The sequence below is a fragment of the Triturus cristatus genome, chromosome 6 (assembly GCF_964204655.1).
Source record: "Triturus cristatus chromosome 6, aTriCri1.1, whole genome shotgun sequence".
In the NCBI taxonomy this organism is placed as follows: Eukaryota; Metazoa; Chordata; class Amphibia; order Caudata; family Salamandridae; genus Triturus; species Triturus cristatus.
This window is the reverse complement of record NC_140589.1, coordinates 100,760,640-100,782,565: the sequence shown is the minus strand read 5'-3', so window position 1 is coordinate 100,782,565 and position 21,926 is coordinate 100,760,640. Positions and strand designations below refer to the sequence as shown.

The window sequence follows — 21,926 nt, the reverse complement described above, 5'->3', positions numbered from 1 at the left end:
TCTGACAGTCCTGTGTTTACTCTACTTTTTTTCTTGAGAAATACGATCATTTCCCTCGCAGTGGCTTATAGGATTGTCTTCTTGGAAGAGTGCAGTGAGTTTTTTTCTTGCTCTAGCCACTATTGGCCTAAGCTCTGTGCATTTTTTGGTTCCTAATATATTTCTCACCCTTTAGATGAAAAAGCAGCATGGGGTCAGGATGGCCGAGTGGTCTAAGGCGCTGCGTTAAGGCCGCAGTCTCTCCTGGAGGCGTGGGATCGAATCCCACTTCTGACAAAACTTGAATTCCATTTTCTCTCTCAGTTCCTTTAGAATCTCAGCTAAAAATTGGCAATGTAAATAATATCTGAATAAGTACCCAACTTCAGTTTCAACTGCATATGCATTTGCCCTATTCTATCTTTAATATTAATGTAATATTCTTCTAGCACTCGTGGTGTTTTATATTTCTTTTGTGGGGTACTTTAAAAATCTTTTTTATGAAAGAAATGGGTTACATTAAGTCTTGTGATGTTTTAGGTTTCCAATAGGGAGGTTTTAAATTTTATGTCACGTCATTTTCAGATGCTTCATTCAAGAGATGTTTCCACTATAGAATGCAGAGCAAGGGCAAAAATACAAGTGATAGAGCGAGTGAGTGAGAAGGAGTGTTGTGGAAGGAGAGAATGAAACAAAGACAGAGTGAGTGAATGGCAGGGAGGCATAGAAGAGGAGTCTAGTAGTGAAGGAGACCTGCTTTTCCCTGCTCTTGACCTCCCACCCATCCCCAAACAACCACAAACATACCTTCTGTGCAAAGTTGGTATGCATAATTTCACGCCTCAGCAAGTGAGGGTGAGTCCCAGGCCAGGGGCTAAAGAGCAAAAGAGTGCCTGTGCTCAGACTTTCCCTGCTAGGGATAGTTTATCTGGAACAAGTCCTACTCTCTTGTATCCAGCAAGGATCTAGAAATCCTGCATGAATCTGCAAGGCACATTGGCAGCATAAATTTGCATAAACTGCCCCTCCTATTGCCTTCCTACTTCCTGTGCTGTAGTTGTTTGTGTAGAGAGAGAGGTCGCAGGCAAGGAAATGTTGTGAGTCGGATACAGGACCCTAAATAGCTGGTGAGAGGTATGTGGTGTTCTAAAAGCATGAAAACTGTATACCTGTGAAATAAAGTGCTTTCGTATGTGTTCTTCTGTGTTTATTGTCCTGTGCATAAAGTTGCACCTTGTGTTTGAAGGTTTAAATTATTTCAGGCTTGCATGGAGGTAGACGTTTCTGAGTAACTTTTATTCATTTCTTAAAAGCCTATACTGTCAGGATGGCCGAGAGGTCTAAGGCGCTGTGTTTAGGCCACAGTCTCCTTTGGAGGCGTGGGTTCGAATCCCACTTCTGACATGCCTTTTGGAGATTTAATCTCCTTTATCAGGTTAACATCTGATGGAAGTTGCATCTGTTGGTCTTCACCTGGCACGTTATTCCGTTCTCCTCTTGTCAAGAGAGATGGGGTTTCTCATATATTTAGTTTCTATAACGTCTTGCTGACAAAGCGCAATCCTCACCAAATGAGCATAGGACCCATGTAAGAGGTCATCTGGAAGAGTCATGCTCTTGTATGCCCTGGCCAGACGGGCCCTGCAAATTTGGAAGAATGCCATGCATCTGGTAGACAACTGGACTCCAGCACACTTACAGCAATTTCCTTAGGGCTTTGATCAGGGGCTGCTTAAATTTGCATACTCCACCCTATGTTGTGACTTTGAGATCCCTTGTTGAAATTGCTTTAGCCAGCCAAGAGGTGGCTATTGTCTCAATTTCAAAGCAGCTTTGAGCCGTTCAAGTGGCTGGTGAATAGCACTTTCTCTTTGTTCGCCTCAAAGTTCTAAAGAGTTCTCCATAGGTCCTGCTCTGTACAGATTGTTCAAAGATCTGTTGGAAGTGCATATAATAGGATAAATAAATTGAGGGCATTCCTTTTCAGTACCTCACCTGCGTGGCTGTCTGGCCTCTGGAAGATCCTGGGAAAGCAAGTCAGGATGGCCGAGTGGTCTAAGGCGCTGCGTTCAGGTCGCAATCTCCTCTGGAGGCGTGGGTTCAAATCCCACTTCTGACAGTCCTGTGTTTACTCTAATTATTTTCTTGAGAAATATGATCATTTCCCTCGCAGTGGCTTATAGGATTGTCTTCTTGGAAGAGTGCAGTGAGTTTTTTTCTTGCTCTAGCCACTATTGGCCTAAGCTCTGTGCATTTTTTGGTTCCTAATATCTTTCTCACCCTTTAGATGAAAAAGTAGCATGGGGTCAGGATGGCCGAGTGGTCTAAGGTGCTGCGTTTAGGCCGCAGTCTCTGCTGGAGGCGTGGGTTCGAATCCCACTTCTGACAAAACTTGAATTCCATTTTCTCTCTCAGTTCCTTTAGAATCTCAGCTAAAAATTGGCAATGTAAATAATATCTGAATAAGTACCAAACTTCAGTTTCAACTGCAAATGCATTTGCCCTATTCTATCTTTAACGTTAATGTAATATTCTTCTAGCACTCGTGGTGTTTTATATTTCTTTTGTGGGGTACTTTAAAAATCTTTTTTATGAAAGAAATGGGTTACATTAAGTCTTGTGATGTTTTAGGTTTCCAATAAGGAGGTTTTAAATTTTATGTCACGTCATTTTCAGATGCTTCATTCAAGAGATGTTTCCACTATTGAATGCAGAGCAAGGGCAAAAATACAAGTGATAGAGCGAGTGAGTGAGAAGGAGTGTTGTGGAAGGAGAGAATGAAACAAAGACAGAGTGAGTGAATGGCAGGGAGGCATAGAAGAGGAGTCTAGTAGTGAAGGAGACCTGCTTTTCCCTGCTCTTGACCTCCCACCCATCCCCAAACAACCACAAACATACCTTCTGTGCAAAGTTGGCATGCAGAATTTCACTCCTCAGCAAGTGAGGGTGAGTCCCAGGCCAGGGGCTAAAGAGCAAAAGAGTGCCTGTGCTCAGACTTTCCCTGCTACGGATAGTTTATCTGGAACAAGGCCTACTCTCTTGTATCCAGCAAGGATCTAGAAATCCTGCATGAATCTGCAAGGCACATTGGCAGCATAAATTTGCATAAACTGCCCCACCTATTGCCTTCCTACTTCCTGTGCTGTAGTTGTTTGTGTAGAGAGAGAGGTCGCAGGCAAGGAAATGTTGTGAGTCGGATACAGGACCCTAAATAGCTGGTGAGAGGTATGTGGTGTTCTAAAAGCATGAAAACTGTATACCTGTGAAATAAAGTGCTTTCGTATGTGTTCTTCTGTGTTTATTGTCCTGTGCATAAAGTTGCACCTTGTGTTTGAAGGTTTAAATTATTTCAGGCTTGCATGGAGGTAGACGTTTCTGAGTAACTTTTATTCATTTCTTAAAAGCCTATACTGTCAGGATGGCCGAGAGGTCTAAGGCGCTGTGTTTAGGCCACGGTCTCCTTTGGAGCCATGGGTTCGAATCCCACTTCTGACATGCCTTTTGGAGATTTAATCTCCTTTATCAGGTTAACATCTGATGGAAGTTGCATCTGTTGGTCTTCACCTGGCACGTTATTCCGTTCTCCTTTTGTCAAGAGAGATGGGGTTTCTCATATATTTAGGTTCTATAACGTCTTGCTGACAAAGCGCAATCCTTACCAAATGAGCATAGGACCCATGTAAGAGGTCATCTGGAAGAGTCATGCTCTTGTATGCCCTGGCCAGACGGGCCCTGCAAATTTGGAAGAATGCCATGCATCTGGTAGACAACTGGACTCCAGCACACTTACAGCAATTTCCTTAGGGCTTTGATCAGGGGCTGCTTAAATTTGCATACTCCACCCTATGTTGTGACTTTGAGATCCCTTGTTGAAATTGCTTTAGCCAGCCAAGAGGTGGCTATTGTCTCAATTTCAAAGCAGCTTTGAGCCGTTCAAGTGGCTGGTGAATAGCACTTTCTCTTTGTTCGCCTCAAAGTTCTAAAGAGTTCTCCATAGGTCCTGCTCTGTACAGATTGTTCAAAGATCTGTTGGAAGTGCATATAATAGGATAAATAAATTGAGGGCATTCCTTTTCAGTACCTCACCTGCATGGCTGTCTGGCCTCTGGAAGATGCTGGGAAAGCAAGTCAGGATGGCCGAGTGGTCTAAGGCGCTGCGTTCAGGTCGCAGTCTCCTCTGGAGGCGTGGGTTCAAATCCCCCTTCTGACAGTCCTGTGTTTACTCTAATTTTTTTCTTGAGAAATATGATCATTTCCCTCGCAGTGGCTTATAGGATTGTCTTCTTGGAAGAGTGCAGTGAGTTATTTTCTTGCTCTAGCCACTATTGGCCTAAGCTCTGTGCATTTTTTGGTTCCTAATATCTTTCTCACCCTTTAGATGAAAAAGCAGCATGGGGTCAGGATGGCCGAGTGGTCTAAGGCGCTGTGTTAAGGCCGCAGTCTCTCCTGGAGGCGTGGGTTCAAATCCCGTTTCTGACAAAACTTGAATTCCATTTTCTCTCTCAGTTCCTTTAGAATCTCAGCTAAAAATTGGCAATGTAAATAATATCTGAATAAGTACCAAACTTCAGTTTCAACTGCAAATGCATTTGCCCTATTCTATCTTTAACGTTAATGTAATATTCTTCTAGCACTCGTGGTGTTTTATATTTCTTTTGTGGGGTACTTTAAAAATCTTTTTTATGAAAGAAATGGGTTACATTAAGTCTTGTGATGTTTTAGGTTTCCAATAAGGAGGTTTTAAATTTTATGTCACGTCATTTTCAGATGCTTCATTCAAGAGATGTTTCCACTATAGAATGCAGTGCAAGGGCAAAAATACAAGTGATAGAGCGAGTGAGTGAGAAGGAGTATTGTGGAAGGAGAGAATGAAACAAAGACAGAGTGAGTGAATAGCAGGGAGGCATAGAAGAGGAGTCTAGTAGTGAAGGAGACCTGCTTTTCCCTGCTCTTGACCTCCCACCCATCCCCAAACAACCACAAACATACCTTCTGTGCAAAGTTGGTATGCAGAATTTCACGCCTCAGCAAGTGAGGGTGAGTCCCAGGCCAGGGTCTAAAGAGCAAAAGAGTGCCTGTGCTCAGACTTTCCCTGCTAGGGATAGTTTATCTGGAACAAGGCCTACTCTCTTGTATCCAGCAAGGATCTAGAAATCCTGCATGAATCTGCAAGGCACATTGGCAGCATAAATTTGCATAAACTGCCCCACCTATTGCCTTCCTACTTCCTGTGCTGTAGTTGTTTGTGTAGAGAGAGAGGTCGCAGGCAAGGAAATGTTGTGAGTCGGATACAGGACCCTAAATAGCTGGTGAGAGGTATGTGGTGTTCTAAAAGCATGAAAACTGTATACCTGTGAAATAAAGTGCTTTCGTATGTGTTCTTCTGTGTTTATTGTCCTGTGCATAAAGTTGCACCTTGTGTTTGAAGGTTTAAATTATTTCAGGCTTGCATGGAGGTAGACGTTTCTGAGTAACTTTTATTCATTTCTTAAAAGCCTATACTGTCAGGATGGCCGAGAGGTCTAAGGTGCTGTGTTTAGGCCACAGTCTCCTTTGGAGGCATGGGTTCGAATCCCACTTCTGGCATGCCTTTTGGAGATTTAATCTCCTTTATCAGGTTAACATCTGATGGAAGTTGCATCTGTTGGTCTTCACCTGGCACGTTATTCCGTTCTCCTCTTGTCAAGAGAGATGGGGTTTCTCATATATTTAGGTTCTATAACGTCTTGCTGACAAAGCGCAATCCTTACCAAATGAGCATAGGACCCATGTAAGAGGTCATCTGGAAGAGTCATGCTCTTGTATGCCCTGGCCAGACGGGCCCTGCAAATTTGGAAGAATGACATGCATCTGGTAGACAACTGGACTCCAGCACACTTACAGCAATTTCTTTAGGGCTTTGATCAGGGGCTGCTTAAATTTGCATACTCCACCCTATGTTGTGACTTTGAGATCCTTTGTTGAAATTGCTTTAGCCAGCCAAGAGGTGGCTATTGTCTCAATTTCAAAGCAGCTTTGAGCCGTTCAAGTGGCTGGTGAATAGCACTTTCTCTTTGTTCGCCTCAAAGTTCTAAAGAGTTCTCCATAGGTCCTGCTCTGTACAGATTGTTCAAAGATCTGTTGGAAGTGCATATAATAGGATAAGTAAATTGAGGGCATTCCTTTTCAGTACCTCACTTGCATGGCTGTTTGGCCTCTGGAAGATGCTGGGAAAGCAAGTCAGGATGGCCGAGTGGTCTAAGGCGCTGCGTTCAGGTCGCAGTCTCCTCTGGAGGCGTGGGTTCAAATCCCACTTCTGACAGCCCTGTGTTTACTCTACTTTTTTTCTTGAGAAATATGATCATTTCCCTCGCAGTGGCTTATAGGATTGTCTTCTTGGAAGAGTGCAGTGAGTTTTTTTCTTGCTCTAGCCACTATTGGCCTAAGCTCTGTGCATTTTTTGGTTCCTAATATCTTTCTCACCCTTTAGATGAAAAAGCAGCATGGGGTCGGGATAGCCGAGTGGTCTAAGGCGCTGCGTTAAGGCCGCAGTCTCTCATGGAGGCGTGGGTTCGAATCCCGCTTCTGACAAAACTTGAATTCCATTTTCTCTCTCAGTTCCTTTAGAATCTCAGCTAAAAATTGGCAATGTAAATAATATCTGAATAAGTACCAAACTTCAGTTTCAACTGCAAATGCATTTGCCCTATTCTATCTTTAACGTTAATGTAATATTCTTCTAGCACTCGTGGTGTTTTATATTTCTTTTGTGGGGTACTTTAAAAATCTTTTTTATGAAAGAAATGGGTTACATTAAGTCTTGTGATGTTTTAGGTTTCCAATAAGGAGGTTTTAAATGTTATGTCACGTCATTTTCAGATGCTTCGTTCAAGAGATGTTTCCACTATAGAATGCAGAGCAAGGGCAAAAATACAAGTGATAGAGCGAGTGAGTGAGAAGGAGTGTTGTGGAAGGAGAGAATGAAACAAAGACAGAGTGAGTGAATGGCAGGGAGGCATAGAAGAGGAGTCTAGTAGTGAAGGAGACCTGCTTTTCCCTGCTCTTGACCTCCCACCCATCCCCAAACAACCACAAACATACCTTCTGTGCAAAGTTGGTATGCAGAATTTCACGCCTCAGCAAGTGAGGGTGAGTCCCAGGCCAAGGCCTAAAGAGCAAAAGAGTGCCTGTGCTCAGACTTTCCCTGCTAGGGATAGTTTATCTGGAACAAGGCCTACTCTCTTGTATCCAGCAAGGATCTAGAAATCCTGCATGAATCTGCAAGGTACATTGGCAGAATAAATTTGCATAAACTGCCCCACCTATTGCCTTCCTACTTCCTGTGCTGTAGTTGTTTGTGTAGAGAGAGAGGTCGCAGGCAAGGAAATGTTGTGAGTCGGATACAGGACCCTAAATAGCTGGTGAGAGGTATGTGGTGTTCTAAAAGCATGAAAACTGTATACCTGTGAAATAAAGTGCTTTCGTATGTGTTCTTCTGTGTTTATTGTCCTGTGCATAAAGTTGCACCTTGTGTTTGAAGGTTTAAATTATTTCAGGCTTGCATGGAGGTAGACGTTTCTGAGTAACTTTTATTCATTTCTTAAAAGCCTATACTGTCAGGATGGCCGAGAGGTCTAAGGTGCTGTGTTTAGGCCACCGTCTCCTTTGGAGGCATGGGTTCGAATCCCACTTCTGACATGCCTTTTGGAGATTTAATCTCCTTTATCAGGTTAACATCTGATGGAAGTTGCATCTGTTGGTCTTCACCTGGCACGTTATTCCGTTCTCCTCTTGTCAAGAGAGATGGGGTTTCTCATATATTTAGGTTCTATAACGTCTTGCTGACAAAGCGCAATCCTTACCAAATGAGCATAGGACCCATGTAAGAGGTCATCTGGAAGAGTCATGCTCTTGTATGCCCTGGCCAGACGGGCCCTGTAAATTTGGAAGAATGCCATGCATCTGGTAGACAACTGGACTCCAGCACACTTACAGCAATTTCCTCAGGGCTTTGATCAGGGGCTGCTTAAATTTGCATACTCCACCCTATGTTGTGACTTTGAGATCCCTTGTTGAAATTGCTTTAGCCAGCCAAGAGGTGGCTATTGTCTCAATTTCAAAGCAGCTTTGAGCCGTTCAAGTGGCTGGTGAATAGCACTTTCTCTTTGTTCGCCTCAAAGTTCTAAAGAGTTCTCCATAGGTCCTGCTCTGTACAGATTGTTCAAAGATCTGTTGGAAGTGCATAAAAAAGGATAAATAAATTGAGGGCATTCCTTTTCAGTACGTCACCTGCATGGCTGTCTGGCCTCTGGAAGAAGCTGGGAAAGCAAGTCAGGATGGCCGAGTGGTCTAAGGCGCTGCGTTCAGGTCGCAGTCTCCTCTGGAGGTGTGGGTTCAAATCCCACTTCTGACAGTCCTGTGTTTACCCTACTTTTCTTCTTGAGAAATATGATCATTTCCCTCGCAGTGGCTTATAGGATTGTCTTCTTGGAAGAGTGCAGTGAGTTTTTTTCTTGCTCTAGCCACTATTGGCCTAAGCTCTGTGAATTTTTTGGTTCCTAATATATTTCTCACCCTTTAGATGAAAAAGCAGCATGGGGTCAGGATGGCCGAGTGGTCTAAGGCGCTGTGTGAGGCCGCAGTCTCTCCTGGAGGCGTGGGTTCAAATCCCACTTCTGACAAAACTTGAATTCCATTTTCTCTCTCAGTTCCTTTAGAATCTCAGCTAAAAATTGGCAATGTAAATAATATCTGAATAAGTACCAAACTTCAGTTTCAACTGCAAATGCATTTGCCCTATTCTATCTTTAACGTTAATGTAATATTCTTCTAGCACTCGTGGTGTTTTATATTTCTTTTGTGGGGTACTTTAAAAATCTTTTTTATGAAAGAAATGGGTTACATTAAGTCTTGTGATGTTTTAGGTTTCCATTAAGGAGGTTTTAAATTTTATGTCACGTCATTTTCAGATGCTTCATTCAAGAGATGTTTCCACTATAGAATGCAGAGCAAGGGCAAAAATACAAGTGATAGAGCGAGTGAGTGAGAAGGAGTGTTGTGGAAGGAGAGAATGAAACAAAGACAGAGTGAGTGAATGGCAGGGAGGCATAGAAGAGGAGTCTAGTAGTGAAGGAGACCTGCTTTTACCTGCTCTTGACCTCCCACCCATCCCCAAACAACCACAAACATACCTTCTGTGCAAAGTTGGTATGCAGAATTTCACGCCTCAGCAAGTGAGGGAGAGTCCCAGGCCAGGGGCTAAAGAGCAAAAGAGTGCCTGTGCTCAGACTTTCCCTGCTAGGGATAGTTTATCTGGAACAAGGCCTACTCTCTTGTATCCAGCAAGGATCTAGAAATCCTGCATGAATCTGCAAGGCACAATGGCAGCATAAATTTGCATAAACTGCCCCACCTATTGCCTTCCTACTTCCTGTGCTGTAGTTGTTTGTGTAGAGAGAGAGGTCGCAGGCAAGGAAATGTTGTGAGTAGGATACAGGACCCTAAATAGCTGGTGAGAGGTATGTGGTGTTCTAAAAGCATGAAAACTGTATACCTGTGAAATAAAGTGCTTTCGTATGTGTTCTTCTGTGTTTATTGTCCTGTGCATAAAGTTGCACCTTGTGTTTGAAGGTTTAAATTATTTCAGGCTTGCATGGAGGTAGACGTTTCTGAGTAACTTTTATTCATTTCTTAAAAGCCTATACTGTCAGGATGGCCGAGAGGTCTAAGGTGCTGTGTTTAGGCCACAGTCTCCTTTGGAGGCATGGGTTCGAATCCCACTTCTGGCATGCCTTTTGGAGATTTAATCTCCTTTATCAGGTTAACATCTGATGGAAGTTGCATCTGTTGGTCTTCACCTGGCACGTTATTCCGTTCTCCTCTTGTCAAGAGAGATGGGGATTCTCATATATTTAGGTTCTATAACGTCTTGCTGACAAAGCGCAATCCTTACCAAATGAGCATAGGACCCATGTAAGAGGTCATCTGGAAGAGTCATGCTCTTGTATGCCCTAGCCAGACGGGCCCTGCAAATTTGGAAGAATGACATGCATCTGGTAGACAACTGGACTCCAGCACACTTACAGCAATTTCTTTAGGGCTTTGATCAGGGGCTGCTTAAATTTGCATACTCCACCCTATGTTGTGACTTTGAGATCCTTTGTTGAAATTGCTTTAGCCAGCCAAGAGGTGGCTATTGTCTCAATTTCAAAGCAGCTTTGAGCCGTTCAAGTGGCTGGTGAATAGCACTTTCTCTTTGTTCGCCTCAAAGTTCTAAAGAGTTCTCCATAGGTCCTGCTCTGTACAGATTGTTCAAAGATCTGTTGGAAGTGCATATAATAGGATAAGTAAATTGAGGGCATTCCTTTTCAGTACCTCACTTGCATGGCTGTTTGGCCTCTGGAAGATGCTGGGAAAGCAAGTCAGGATGGCCGAGTGGTCTAAGGCGCTGCGTTCAGGTCGCAGTCTCCTCTGGAGGCGTGGGTTCAAATCCCACTTCTGACAGCCCTGTGTTTACTCTACTTTTTTTCTTGAGAAATATGATCATTTCCCTCGCAGTGGCTTATAGGATTGTCTTCTTGGAAGAGTGCAGTGAGTTATTTTCTTGCTCTAGCCACTATTGGCCTAAGCTCTGTGCATTTTTTGGTTCCTAATATCTTTTTCACCCTTTAGATGAAAAAGCAGCATGGGGTCGGGATAGCCGAGTGGTCTAAGGCGCTGCGTTAAGGCCGCAGTCTCTCATGGAGGCGTGGGTTTGAATCCCGCTTCTGACAAAACTTGAATTCCATTTTCTCTCTCAGTTCCTTTAGAATCTCAGCTAAAAATTGGCAATGTAAATAATATCTGAATAAGTACCAAACTTCAGTTTCAACTGCAAATGCATTTGCCCTATTCTATCTTTAACGTTAATCTAATATTCTTCTAGCACTCGTGGTGTTTTATATTTCTTTTGTGGGGTACTTTAAAAATCTTTTTTATGAAAGAAATGGGTTACATTAAGTCTTGTGATGTTTTAGGTTTCCAATAGGGAGGTTTTAAATGTTATGTCACGTCATTTTCAGATGCTTCATTCAAGAGATGTTTCCACTATAGAATGCAGAGCAAGGGCAAAAATACAAGTGATAGAGCGAGTGAGTGAGAAGGAGTGTTGTGGAAGGAGAGAATGAAACAAAGACAGAGTGAGTGAATGGCAGGGAGGCATAGAAGAGGAGTCTAGTAGTGAAGGAGACCTGCTTTTCCCTGCTCTTGACCTCCCACCCATCCCCAAACAACCACAAACATACCTTCTGTGCAAAGTTGGTATGCAGAATTTCACGCCTCAGCAAGTGAGGGTGAGTCCCAGGCCAGGGGCTAAAGAGCAAAAGAGTGCCTGTGCTCAGACTTTCCCTGCTAGGGATAGTTTATCTGGAACAAGGCCTACTCTCTTGTATCCAGCAAGGATCTAGAAATCCTGCATGAATCTGCAAGGTACATTGGCAGAATAAATTTGCATAAACTGCCCCACCTATTGCCTTCCTACTTCCTGTGCTGTAGTTGTTTGTGTAGAGAGAGAGGTCGCAGGCAAGGAAATGTTGTGAGTCGGATACAGGACCCTAAATAGCTGGTGAGAGGTATGTGCTGTTCTAAAAGCATGAAAACTGTATACCTGTGAAATAAAGTGCTTTCGTATGTGTTCTTCTGTGTTTATTGTCCTGTGCATAAAGTTGCACCTTGTGTTTGAAGGTTTAAATTATTTCAGGCTTGCATGGAGGTAGACGTTTCTGAGTAACTTTTATTCATTTCTTAAAAGCCTATACTGTCAGGATGGCCGAGAGGTCTAAGGCGCTGTGTTTAGGCCACAGTCTCCTTTGGAGGCGTGGGTTCGAATCCCACTTCTGACATGCCTTTTGGAGATTTAATCTCCTTTATCAGGTTAACATCTGATGGAAGTTGCATCTGTTGGTCTTCACCTGGCACGTTATTCCGTTCTCCTCTTGTCAAGAGAGATGGGGTTTCTCATATATTTAGTTTCTATAACGTCTTGCTGACAAAGCGCAATCCTCACCAAATGAGCATAGGACCCATGTAAGAGGTCATCTGGAAGAGTCATGCTCTTGTATGCCCTGGCCAGACGGGCCCTGCAAATTTGGAAGAATGCCATGCATCTGGTAGACAACTGGACTCCAGCACACTTACAGCAATTTCCTTAGGGCTTTGATCAGGGGCTGCTTAAATTTGCATACTCCACCCTATGTTGTGACTTTGAGATCCCTTGTTGAAATTGCTTTAGCCAGCCAAGAGGTGGCTATTGTCTCAATTTCAAAGCAGCTTTGAGCCGTTCAAGTGGCTGGTGAATAGCACTTTCTCTTTGTTCGCCTCAAAGTTCTAAAGAGTTCTCCATAGGTCCTGCTCTGTACAGATTGTTCAAAGATCTGTTGGAAGTGCATATAATAGGATAAATAAATTGAGGGCATTCCTTTTCAGTACCTCACCTGCGTGGCTGTCTGGCCTCTGGAAGATCCTGGGAAAGCAAGTCAGGATGGCCGAGTGGTCTAAGGCGCTGCGTTCAGGTCGCAATCTCCTCTGGAGGCGTGGGTTCAAATCCCACTTCTGACAGTCCTGTGTTTACTCTAATTATTTTCTTGAGAAATATGATCATTTCCCTCGCAGTGGCTTATAGGATTGTCTTCTTGGAAGAGTGCAGTGAGTTTTTTTCTTGCTCTAGCCACTATTGGCCTAAGCTCTGTGCATTTTTTGGTTCCTAATATCTTTCTCACCCTTTAGATGAAAAAGTAGCATGGGGTCAGGATGGCCGAGTGGTCTAAGGTGCTGCGTTTAGGCCGCAGTCTCTGCTGGAGGCGTGGGTTCGAATCCCACTTCTGACAAAACTTGAATTCCATTTTCTCTCTCAGTTCCTTTAGAATCTCAGCTAAAAATTGGCAATGTAAATAATATCTGAATAAGTACCAAACTTCAGTTTCAACTGCAAATGCATTTGCCCTATTCTATCTTTAACGTTAATGTAATATTCTTCTAGCACTCGTGGTGTTTTATATTTCTTTTGTGGGGTACTTTAAAAATCTTTTTTATGAAAGAAATGGGTTACATTAAGTCTTGTGATGTTTTAGGTTTCCAATAAGGAGGTTTTAAATTTTATGTCACGTCATTTTCAGATGCTTCATTCAAGAGATGTTTCCACTATTGAATGCAGAGCAAGGGCAAAAATACAAGTGATAGAGCGAGTGAGTGAGAAGGAGTGTTGTGGAAGGAGAGAATGAAACAAAGACAGAGTGAGTGAATGGCAGGGAGGCATAGAAGAGGAGTCTAGTAGTGAAGGAGACCTGCTTTTCCCTGCTCTTGACCTCCCACCCATCCCCAAACAACCACAAACATACCTTCTGTGCAAAGTTGGCATGCAGAATTTCACTCCTCAGCAAGTGAGGGTGAGTCCCAGGCCAGGGGCTAAAGAGCAAAAGAGTGCCTGTGCTCAGACTTTCCCTGCTACGGATAGTTTATCTGGAACAAGGCCTACTCTCTTGTATCCAGCAAGGATCTAGAAATCCTGCATGAATCTGCAAGGCACATTGGCAGCATAAATTTGCATAAACTGCCCCACCTATTGCCTTCCTACTTCCTGTGCTGTAGTTGTTTGTGTAGAGAGAGAGGTCGCAGGCAAGGAAATGTTGTGAGTCGGATACAGGACCCTAAATAGCTGGTGAGAGGTATGTGGTGTTCTAAAAGCATGAAAACTGTATACCTGTGAAATAAAGTGCTTTCGTATGTGTTCTTCTGTGTTTATTGTCCTGTGCATAAAGTTGCACCTTGTGTTTGAAGGTTTAAATTATTTCAGGCTTGCATGGAGGTAGACGTTTCTGAGTAACTTTTATTCATTTCTTAAAAGCCTATACTGTCAGGATGGCCGAGAGGTCTAAGGTGCTGTGTTTAGGCCACAGTCTCCTTTGGAGGCGTGGGTTCGAATCCCACTTCTGACATGCCTTTTGGAGATTTAATCTCCTTTATCAGGTTAACATCTGATGGAAGTTGCATCTGTTGGTCTTCACCTGGCACGTTATTCCGTTCTCCTTTTGTCAAGAGAGATGGGGTTTCTCATATATTTAGGTTCTATAACGTCTTGCTGACAAAGCGCAATCCTTACCAAATGAGCATAGGACCCATGTAAGAGGTCATCTGGAAGAGTCATGCTCTTGTATGCCCTGGCCAGACGGGCCCTGCAAATTTGGAAGAATGCCATGCATCTGGTAGACAACTGGACTCCAGCACACTTACAGCAATTTCCTTAGGGCTTTGATCAGGGGCTGCTTAAATTTGCATACTCCACCCTATGTTGTGACTTTGAGATCCCTTGTTGAAATTGCTTTAGCCAGCCAAGAGGTGGCTATTGTCTCAATTTCAAAGCAGCTTTGAGCCGTTCAAGTGGCTGGTGAATAGCACTTTCTCTTTGTTCGCCTCAAAGTTCTAAAGAGTTCTCCATAGGTCCTGCTCTGTACAGATTGTTCAAAGATCTGTTGGAAGTGCATATAATAGGATAAATAAATTGAGGGCATTCCTTTTCAGTACCTCACCTGCATGGCTGTCTGGCCTCTGGAAGATGCTGGGAAAGCAAGTCAGGATGGCAGAGTGGTCTAAGGCGCTGCGTTCAGGTCGCAGTCTCCTCTGGAGGTGTGGGTTCAAATCCCACTTCTGACAGTCCTGTGTTTACTCTACTTTTTTTCTTGAGAAATACGATCATTTCCCTCGCAGTGGCTTATAGGATTGTCTTCTTGGAAGAGTGCAGTGAGTTTTTTTCTTGCTCTAGCCACTATTGGCCTAAGCTCTGTGCATTTTTTGGTTCCTAATATATTTCTCACCCTTTAGATGAAAAAGCAGCATGGGGTCAGGATGGCCGAGTGGTCTAAGGCGCTGCGTTAAGGCCGCAGTCTCTCCTGGAGGCGTGGGTTCGAATCCCACTTCTGACAAAACTTGAATTCCATTTTCTCTCTCAGTTCCTTTAGAATCTCAGCTAAAAATTGGCAATGTAAATAATATCTGAATAAGTACCCAACTTCAGTTTCAACTGCATATGCATTTGCCCTATTCTATCTTTAACGTTAATGTAATATTCTTCTAGCACTCGTGGTGTTTTATATTTCTTTTGTGGGGTACTTTAAAAATCTTTTTTATGAAAGAAATGGGTTACATTAAGTCTTGTGATGTTTTAGGTTTCCAATAGGGAGGTTTTAAATTTTATGTCACGTCATTTTCAGATGCTTCATTCAAGAGATGTTTCCACTATAGAATGCAGAGCAAGGGCAAAAATACAAGTGATAGAGCGAGTGAGTGAGAAGGAGTGTTGTGGAAGGAGAGAATGAAACAAAGACAGAGTGAGTGAATGGCAGGGAGGCATAGAAGAGGAGTCTAGTAGTGAAGGAGACCTGCTTTTCCCTGCTCTTGACCTCCCACCCATCCCCAAACAACCACAAACATACCTTCTGTGCAAAGTTGGTATGCATAATTTCACGCCTCAGCAAGTGAGGGTGAGTCCCAGGCCAGGGGCTAAAGAGCAAAAGAGTGCCTGTGCTCAGACTTTCCCTGCTAGGGATAGTTTATCTGGAACAAGTCCTACTCTCTTGTATCCAGCAAGGATCTAGAAATCCTGCATGAATCTGCAAGGCACATTGGCAGCATAAATTTGCATAAACTGCCCCTCCTATTGCCTTCCTACTTCCTGTGCTGTAGTTGTTTGTGTAGAGAGAGAGGTCGCAGGCAAGGAAATGTTGTGAGTCGGATACAGGACCCTAAATAGCTGGTGAGAGGTATGTGGTGTTCTAAAAGCATGAAAACTGTATACCTGTGAAATAAAGTGCTTTCGTATGTGTTCTTCTGTGTTTATTGTCCTGTGCATAAAGTTGCACCTTGTGTTTGAAGGTTTAAATTATTTCAGGCTTGCATGGAGGTAGACGTTTCTGAGTAACTTTTATTCATTTCTTAAAAGCCTATACTGTCAGGATGGCCGAGAGGTCTAAGGCGCTGTGTTTAGGCCACAGTCTCCTTTGGAGGCGTGGGTTCGAATCCCACTTCTGACATGCCTTTTGGAGATTTAATCTCCTTTATCAGGTTAACATCTGATGGAAGTTGCATCTGTTGGTCTTCACCTGGCACGTTATTCCGTTCTCCTCTTGTCAAGAGAGATGGGGTTTCTCATATATTTAGTTTCTATAACGTCTTGCTGACAAAGCGCAATCCTTACCAAATGAGCATAGGACCCATGTAAGAGGTCATCTGGAAGAGTCATGCTCTTGTATGCCCTGGCCAGACGGGCCCTGCAAATTTGGAAGAATGACATGCATCTGGTAGACAACTGGACTCCAGCACACTTACAGCAATTTCCTCAGGGCTTTGATCAGGGGCTGCTTAAATTTGCATACTCCACCCTATGTTGTGACTTTGAGATCCCTTGTTGAAATTGCTTTAGCCAGCCAAGAGGTGGCTATTGTCTCAATTTCAAAGCAGCTTTGAGCCGTTCAAGTGGCTGGTGAATAGCACTTTCTCTTTGTTTGCCTCAAAGTTCTAAAGAGTTCTCCATAGGTCCTGCTCTGTACAGATTGTTCAAAGATCTGTTGGAAGTGCATATAATAGGATAAATAAATTGAGGGCATTCCTTTTCAGTACCTCACCTGCATGGCTGTCTGGCCTCTGGAAGATGCTGGGAAAGCAAGTCAGGATGGCCGAGTGGTCTAAGGCGCTGCGTTCAGGTCGCAGTCTCCTCTGGAGGCGTGGGTTCAAATCCCACTTCTGACAGTACTGTGTTTACTCTCCTTTTTTTCTTGAGAAATATGATCATTTCCCTCGCAGTGGCTTATAGGATTGTCTTCTTGGAAGAGTGCAGTGAGTTTTTTTCTTGCTCTAGCCACTATTGGCCTAAGCTCTGTGCATTTTTTGGTTCCTAATATATTTCTCACCCTTTAGATGAAAAAGCAGCATGCGGTCAGGATGGCCCAGTGGTCTAAGGCGATGCGTTAAGGCCGCAGTCTCTCCTGGAGGCGTGGGTTCAAATCCAACTTCTGACAAAACTTGAATTCCATTTTCTCTCTCAGTTCCTTTAGAATCTCAGCTAAAAATTGGCAATGTAAATAATATCTGAATAAGTACCAAACTTCAGTTTCAACTGCAAATGCATTTGCCCTATTCTATCTTTAACGTTAATGTAATATTCTTCTAGCACTCGTGGTGTTTTATATTTCTTTTGTGGGGTACTTTAAAAATCTTTTTTATGAAAGAAATGGGTTACATTAAGTCTTGTGATGTTTTAGGTTTCCAATAAGGAGGTTTTAAATTTTATGTCACGTCATTTTCAGATGCTTCATTCAAGAGATGTTTCCACTATAGAATGCAGAGCAAGGGCAAAAATACAAGTGATAGAGCGAGTGAGTGAGAAGGAGTGTTGTGGAAGAAGAGAATGAAACAAAGACAGAGTGAGTGAATGGCAGGGATGCATAGAAGAGGAGTCTAGTAGTGAAGGAGACCTGCTTTTCCCTGCTCTTGACCTCCCACCCATCCCCAAACAACCACAAACATACCTTCTGTGCAAAGTTGGTATGCAGAATTTCACGCCTCAGCAAGTGAGGGTGAGTCCCAGGCCAGGGGCTAAATAGCAAAAGAGTGCCTGTGCTCAGACTTTCCCTGCTAGGGATAGTTTATCTGGAACAAGGCCTACTCTCTTGTATCCAGCAAGGATCTAGAAATCCTGCATGAATCTGCAAGGTACATTGGCAGCATAAATTTGCATAAACTGCCCCACCTATTGCCTTCCTACTTCCTGTGCTGTAGTTGTTTGTGTAGAGAGAGAGGTCGCAGGCAAGGAAATGTTGTGAGTCGGATACAGGACCTTAAATAGCTGGTGAGAGGTATGTGGTGTTCTAAAAGCATGAAAACTGTATACCTGTGAAATAAAGTGCTTTCGTATGTGTTCTTCTGTGTTTATTGTCCTGTGCATAAAGTTGCACCTTGTGTTTGAAGGTTTAAATTATTTCAGGCTTGCATGGAGGTAGACGTTTCTGAGTAACTTTTATTCATTTCTTAAAAGCCTATACTGTCAGGATGGCCGAGAGGTCTAAGGTGCTGTGTTTAGGCCACAGTCTCCTTTGGAGGCGTGGGTTCGAATCCCACTTCTGACATGCCTTTTGGAGATTTAATCTCCTTTATCAGGTTAACATCTGATGGAAGTTGCATCTGTTGGTCTTCACCTGGCACGTTATTCCGTTCTCCTCTTGTCAAGAGAGATGGGGTTTCTCATATATTTAGGTTCTATAACGTCTTGCTGACAAAGCGCAATCCTTACCAAATGAGCATAGGACCCATGTAAGAGGTCATCTGGAAGAGTCATGCTCTTGTATGCCCTGGCCAGACGGGCCCTGCAAATTTGGAAGAATGCCATGCATCTGGTAGACAACTGGACTCCAGCACACTTACAGCAATTTCCTTAGGGCTTTGATCAGGGGCTGCTTAAATTTGCATACTCCACCCTATGTTGTGACTTTGAGATCCCTTGTTGAAATTGCTTTAGCCAGCCAAGAGGTGGCTATTGTCTCAATTTCAAAGCAGCTTTGAGCCGTTCAAGTGGCTGGTGAATAGCACTTTCTCTTTGTTCGCCTCAAAGTTCTAAAGAGTTCTCCATAGGTCCTGCTCTGTACAGATTGTTCAAAGATCTGTTGGAAGTGCATATAATAGGATAAATAAATTGAGGGCATTCCTTTTCACTACCTCACCTGCATGGCTGTCTGGCCTCTGGAAGATGATGGGAAAGCAAGTCAGGATGGCCGAGTGGTCTAAGGCGCTGCGTTCAGGTCGCAGTCTCCTCTGGAGGCGTGGGTTCAAATCCCACTTCTGACAGTCCTGTGTTTACTCTACTTTTTTTCTTGAGAAATATGATCATTTCCCTCGCAGTGGCTTATAGGATTGTCTTCTTGGAAGAGTGCAGTGAGTTTTTTTCTTGCTCTAGCCACTATTGGCCTAAGCTCTGTGCATTTTTTGGTTCCTAATATCTTTCTCACCCTTTAGATGAAAAAGCAGCATGGGGTCAGGATGGCCGAGTGGTCTAAGGCGCTGAGTTAAGGCCGCAGTCTCTCCTGGAGGCGTGGGATCAAATCCCACTTCTGACAAAACTTGAATTCCATTTTCTCTCTCAGTTCCTTTAGAATCTCAGCTAAAAATTGGCAATGTAAATAATATCTGAATAAGTACCAAACTTCAGTTTCAACTGCAAATGCATTTGCCCTATTCTATCTTTAACGTTAATGTAATATTCTTCTAGCACTCGTGGTGTTTTATATTTCTTTTGTGGGGTACTTTAAAAATCTTTTTTATGAAAGAAATGGGTTACATTAAGTCTTGTGATGTTTTAGGTTTCCAATAAGGAGGTTTTAAATTTTATGTCACGTCATTTTCAGATGCTTCATTCAAGAGATGTTTACACTATAGAATGCAGTGCAAGGGCAAAAATACAAGTGATAGAGCGAGTGAGTGAGAAGGAGTATTGTGGAAGGAGAGAATGAAACAAAGACAGAGTGAGTGAATAGCAGGGAGGCATAGAAGAGGAGTCTAGTAGTGAAGGAGACCTGCTTTTCCCTGCTCTTGACCTCCCACCCATCCCCAAACAACCACAAACATACCTTCTGTGCAAAGTTGGTATGCAGAATTTCATGCCTCAGCAAGTGAGGGTGAGTCCCAGGCCATGGGCTAAAGAGCAAAAGAGTGCCTGTGCTCAGACTTTCCCTGCTAGGGATAGTTTATCTGGAACAAGGCCTACTCTCTTGTATCCAGCAAGGATCTAGAAATCCTGCATGAATCTGCAAGGCACATTGGCAGCATAAATTTGCATAAACTGCCCCACCTATTGCCTTCCTACTTCCTGTGCTGTAGTTGTTTGTGTAGAGAGAGAGGTCGCAGGCAAGGAAATGTTGTGAGTCGGATACAGGACCCTAAATAGCTGGTGAGAGGTATGTGGTGTTCTAAAAGCATGAAAACTGTATACCTGTGAAATAAAGTGCTTTCGTATGTGTTCTTCTGTGTTTATTGTCCTGTGCATAAAGTTGCACCTTGTGTTTGAAGGTTTAAATTATTTCAGGCTTGCATGGAGGTAGACGTTTCTGAGTAACTTTTATTCATTTCTTAAAAGTCTATACTGTCAGGATGGCCGAGAGGTCTAAGGTGCTGTGTTTAGGCCACAGTCTCCTTTGGAGGCATGGGTTCGAATCCCACTTCTGGCATGCCTTTTGGAGATTTAATCTCCTTTATCAGGTTAACATCTGATGGAAGTTGCATCTGTTGGTCTTCACCTGGCACGTTATTCCGTTCTCCTCTTGTCAAGAGAGATGGGGTTTCTCATATATTTAGGTTCTATAACGTCTTGCTGACAAAGCGCAATCCTTACCAAATGAGCATAGGACCCATGTAAGAGGTCATCTGGAAGAGTCATGCTCTTGTATGCCCTGGCCAGACGGGCCCTGCAAATTTGGAAGAATGCCATGCATCTGGTAGACAACTGGACTCCAGCACACTTACAGCAATTTCCTTAGGGCTTTGATCAGAGGCTGCTTAAATTTGCATACTCCACCCTATGTTGTGACTTTGAGATCCTTTGTTGAAATTGCTTTAGCCAGCCAAGAGGTGGCTATTGTCTCAATTTCAAAGCAGCTTTGAGCCGTTCAAGTGGCTGGTGAATAGCACTTTCTCTTTGTTCGCCTCAAAGTTCTAAAGAGTTCTCCATAGGTCCTGCTCTGTACAGATTGTTCAAAGATCTGTTGGAAGTGCATATAATAGGATAAATAAATTGAGGGCATTCCTTTTCAGTACCTCACCTGCATGGCTGTCTGGCCTCTGGAAGATGCTGGGAAAGCAAGTCAGGATGGCAGAGTGGTCTAAGGCGCTGCGTTCAGGTCGCAGTCTCCTCTGGAGGTGTGGGTTCAAATCCCACTTCTGACAGTCCTGTGTTTACTCTACTTTTTTTCTTGAGAAATACGATCATTTCCCTCGCAGTGGCTTATAGGATTGTCTTCTTGGAAGAGTGCAGTGAGTTTTTTTCTTGCTCTAGCCACTATTGGCCTAAGCTCTGTGCATTTTTTGGTTCCTAATATATTTCTCACCCTTTAGATGAAAAAGCAGCATGGGGTCAGGATGGCCGAGTGGTCTAAGGCGCTGCGTTAAGGCCGCAGTCTCTCCTGGAGGCGTGGGATCGAATCCCACTTCTGACAAAACTTGAATTCCATTTTCTCTCTCAGTTCCTTTAGAATCTCAGCTAAAAATTGGCAATGTAAATAATATCTGAATAAGTACCCAACTTCAGTTTCAACTGCATATGCATTTGCCCTATTCTATCTTTAACGTTAATGTAATATTCTTCTAGCACTCGTGGTGTTTTATATTTCTTTTGTGGGGTACTTTAAAAATCTTTTTTATGAAAGAAATGGGTTACATTAAGTCTTGTGATGTTTTAGGTTTCCAATAGGGAGGTTTTAAATTTTATGTCACGTCATTTTCAGATGCTTCATTCAAGAGATGTTTCCACTATAGAATGCAGAGCAAGGGCAAAAATACAAGTGATAGAGCGAGTGAGTGAGAAGGAGTGTTGTGGAAGGAGAGAATGAAACAAAGACAGAGTGAGTGAATGGCAGGGAGGCATAGAAGAGGAGTCTAGTAGTGAAGGAGACCTGCTTTTCCCTGCTCTTGACCTCCCACCCATCCCCAAACAACCACAAACATACCTTCTGTGCAAAGTTGGTATGCATAATTTCACGCCTCAGCAAGTGAGGGTGAGTCCCAGGCCAGGGGCTAAAGAGCAAAAGAGTGCCTGTGCTCAGACTTTCCCTGCTAGGGATAGTTTATCTGGAACAAGTCCTACTCTCTTGTATCCAGCAAGGATCTAGAAATCCTGCATGAATCTGCAAGGCACATTGGCAGCATAAATTTGCATAAACTGCCCCTCCTATTGCCTT

The 21,926-nt window shown here is 43.3% G+C and overlaps 18 non-coding genes across 18 annotated transcripts; all 18 read left to right on the top strand.

Annotated features, from left to right (window-relative positions):
* Positions 1-193: 193 nt before the first annotated feature.
* On the top strand, positions 194-276 carry TRNAL-AAG (transfer RNA leucine (anticodon AAG)). The gene has a single exon. It is a non-coding gene; the product is annotated as a tRNA-Leu (tRNA).
* A 1,024-nt stretch (positions 277-1,300) lies between these two features.
* TRNAL-UAG (transfer RNA leucine (anticodon UAG)) lies at positions 1,301-1,383 on the top strand. The gene has a single exon. It is a non-coding gene; the product is annotated as a tRNA-Leu (tRNA).
* A 632-nt stretch (positions 1,384-2,015) lies between these two features.
* Positions 2,016-2,098, top strand: TRNAL-CAG (transfer RNA leucine (anticodon CAG)). Its single transcript has one exon. It is a non-coding gene; the product is annotated as a tRNA-Leu (tRNA).
* A 186-nt stretch (positions 2,099-2,284) lies between these two features.
* On the top strand, positions 2,285-2,367 carry TRNAL-UAG (transfer RNA leucine (anticodon UAG)). The gene has a single exon. It is a non-coding gene; the product is annotated as a tRNA-Leu (tRNA).
* A 3,830-nt stretch (positions 2,368-6,197) lies between these two features.
* Positions 6,198-6,280, top strand: TRNAL-CAG (transfer RNA leucine (anticodon CAG)). Its single transcript has one exon. It is a non-coding gene; the product is annotated as a tRNA-Leu (tRNA).
* A 186-nt stretch (positions 6,281-6,466) lies between these two features.
* TRNAL-AAG (transfer RNA leucine (anticodon AAG)) lies at positions 6,467-6,549 on the top strand. Its single transcript has one exon. It is a non-coding gene; the product is annotated as a tRNA-Leu (tRNA).
* Positions 6,550-8,288: 1,739 nt separating this feature from the next.
* TRNAL-CAG (transfer RNA leucine (anticodon CAG)) lies at positions 8,289-8,371 on the top strand. Its single transcript has one exon. It is a non-coding gene; the product is annotated as a tRNA-Leu (tRNA).
* Positions 8,372-10,378: 2,007 nt separating this feature from the next.
* On the top strand, positions 10,379-10,461 carry TRNAL-CAG (transfer RNA leucine (anticodon CAG)). Its single transcript has one exon. It is a non-coding gene; the product is annotated as a tRNA-Leu (tRNA).
* Positions 10,462-11,754: 1,293 nt separating this feature from the next.
* TRNAL-UAG (transfer RNA leucine (anticodon UAG)) lies at positions 11,755-11,837 on the top strand. The gene has a single exon. It is a non-coding gene; the product is annotated as a tRNA-Leu (tRNA).
* A 632-nt stretch (positions 11,838-12,469) lies between these two features.
* TRNAL-CAG (transfer RNA leucine (anticodon CAG)) lies at positions 12,470-12,552 on the top strand. The gene has a single exon. It is a non-coding gene; the product is annotated as a tRNA-Leu (tRNA).
* A 186-nt stretch (positions 12,553-12,738) lies between these two features.
* Positions 12,739-12,821, top strand: TRNAL-UAG (transfer RNA leucine (anticodon UAG)). Its single transcript has one exon. It is a non-coding gene; the product is annotated as a tRNA-Leu (tRNA).
* Positions 12,822-13,845: 1,024 nt separating this feature from the next.
* Positions 13,846-13,928, top strand: TRNAL-UAG (transfer RNA leucine (anticodon UAG)). Its single transcript has one exon. It is a non-coding gene; the product is annotated as a tRNA-Leu (tRNA).
* A 901-nt stretch (positions 13,929-14,829) lies between these two features.
* TRNAL-AAG (transfer RNA leucine (anticodon AAG)) lies at positions 14,830-14,912 on the top strand. The gene has a single exon. It is a non-coding gene; the product is annotated as a tRNA-Leu (tRNA).
* Positions 14,913-15,936: 1,024 nt separating this feature from the next.
* Positions 15,937-16,019, top strand: TRNAL-UAG (transfer RNA leucine (anticodon UAG)). Its single transcript has one exon. It is a non-coding gene; the product is annotated as a tRNA-Leu (tRNA).
* Positions 16,020-16,651: 632 nt separating this feature from the next.
* Positions 16,652-16,734, top strand: TRNAL-CAG (transfer RNA leucine (anticodon CAG)). The gene has a single exon. It is a non-coding gene; the product is annotated as a tRNA-Leu (tRNA).
* Positions 16,735-18,027: 1,293 nt separating this feature from the next.
* Positions 18,028-18,110, top strand: TRNAL-UAG (transfer RNA leucine (anticodon UAG)). The gene has a single exon. It is a non-coding gene; the product is annotated as a tRNA-Leu (tRNA).
* A 632-nt stretch (positions 18,111-18,742) lies between these two features.
* Positions 18,743-18,825, top strand: TRNAL-CAG (transfer RNA leucine (anticodon CAG)). Its single transcript has one exon. It is a non-coding gene; the product is annotated as a tRNA-Leu (tRNA).
* Positions 18,826-21,102: 2,277 nt separating this feature from the next.
* Positions 21,103-21,185, top strand: TRNAL-AAG (transfer RNA leucine (anticodon AAG)). Its single transcript has one exon. It is a non-coding gene; the product is annotated as a tRNA-Leu (tRNA).
* The last annotated feature ends 741 nt before the right edge of the window (positions 21,186-21,926 follow it).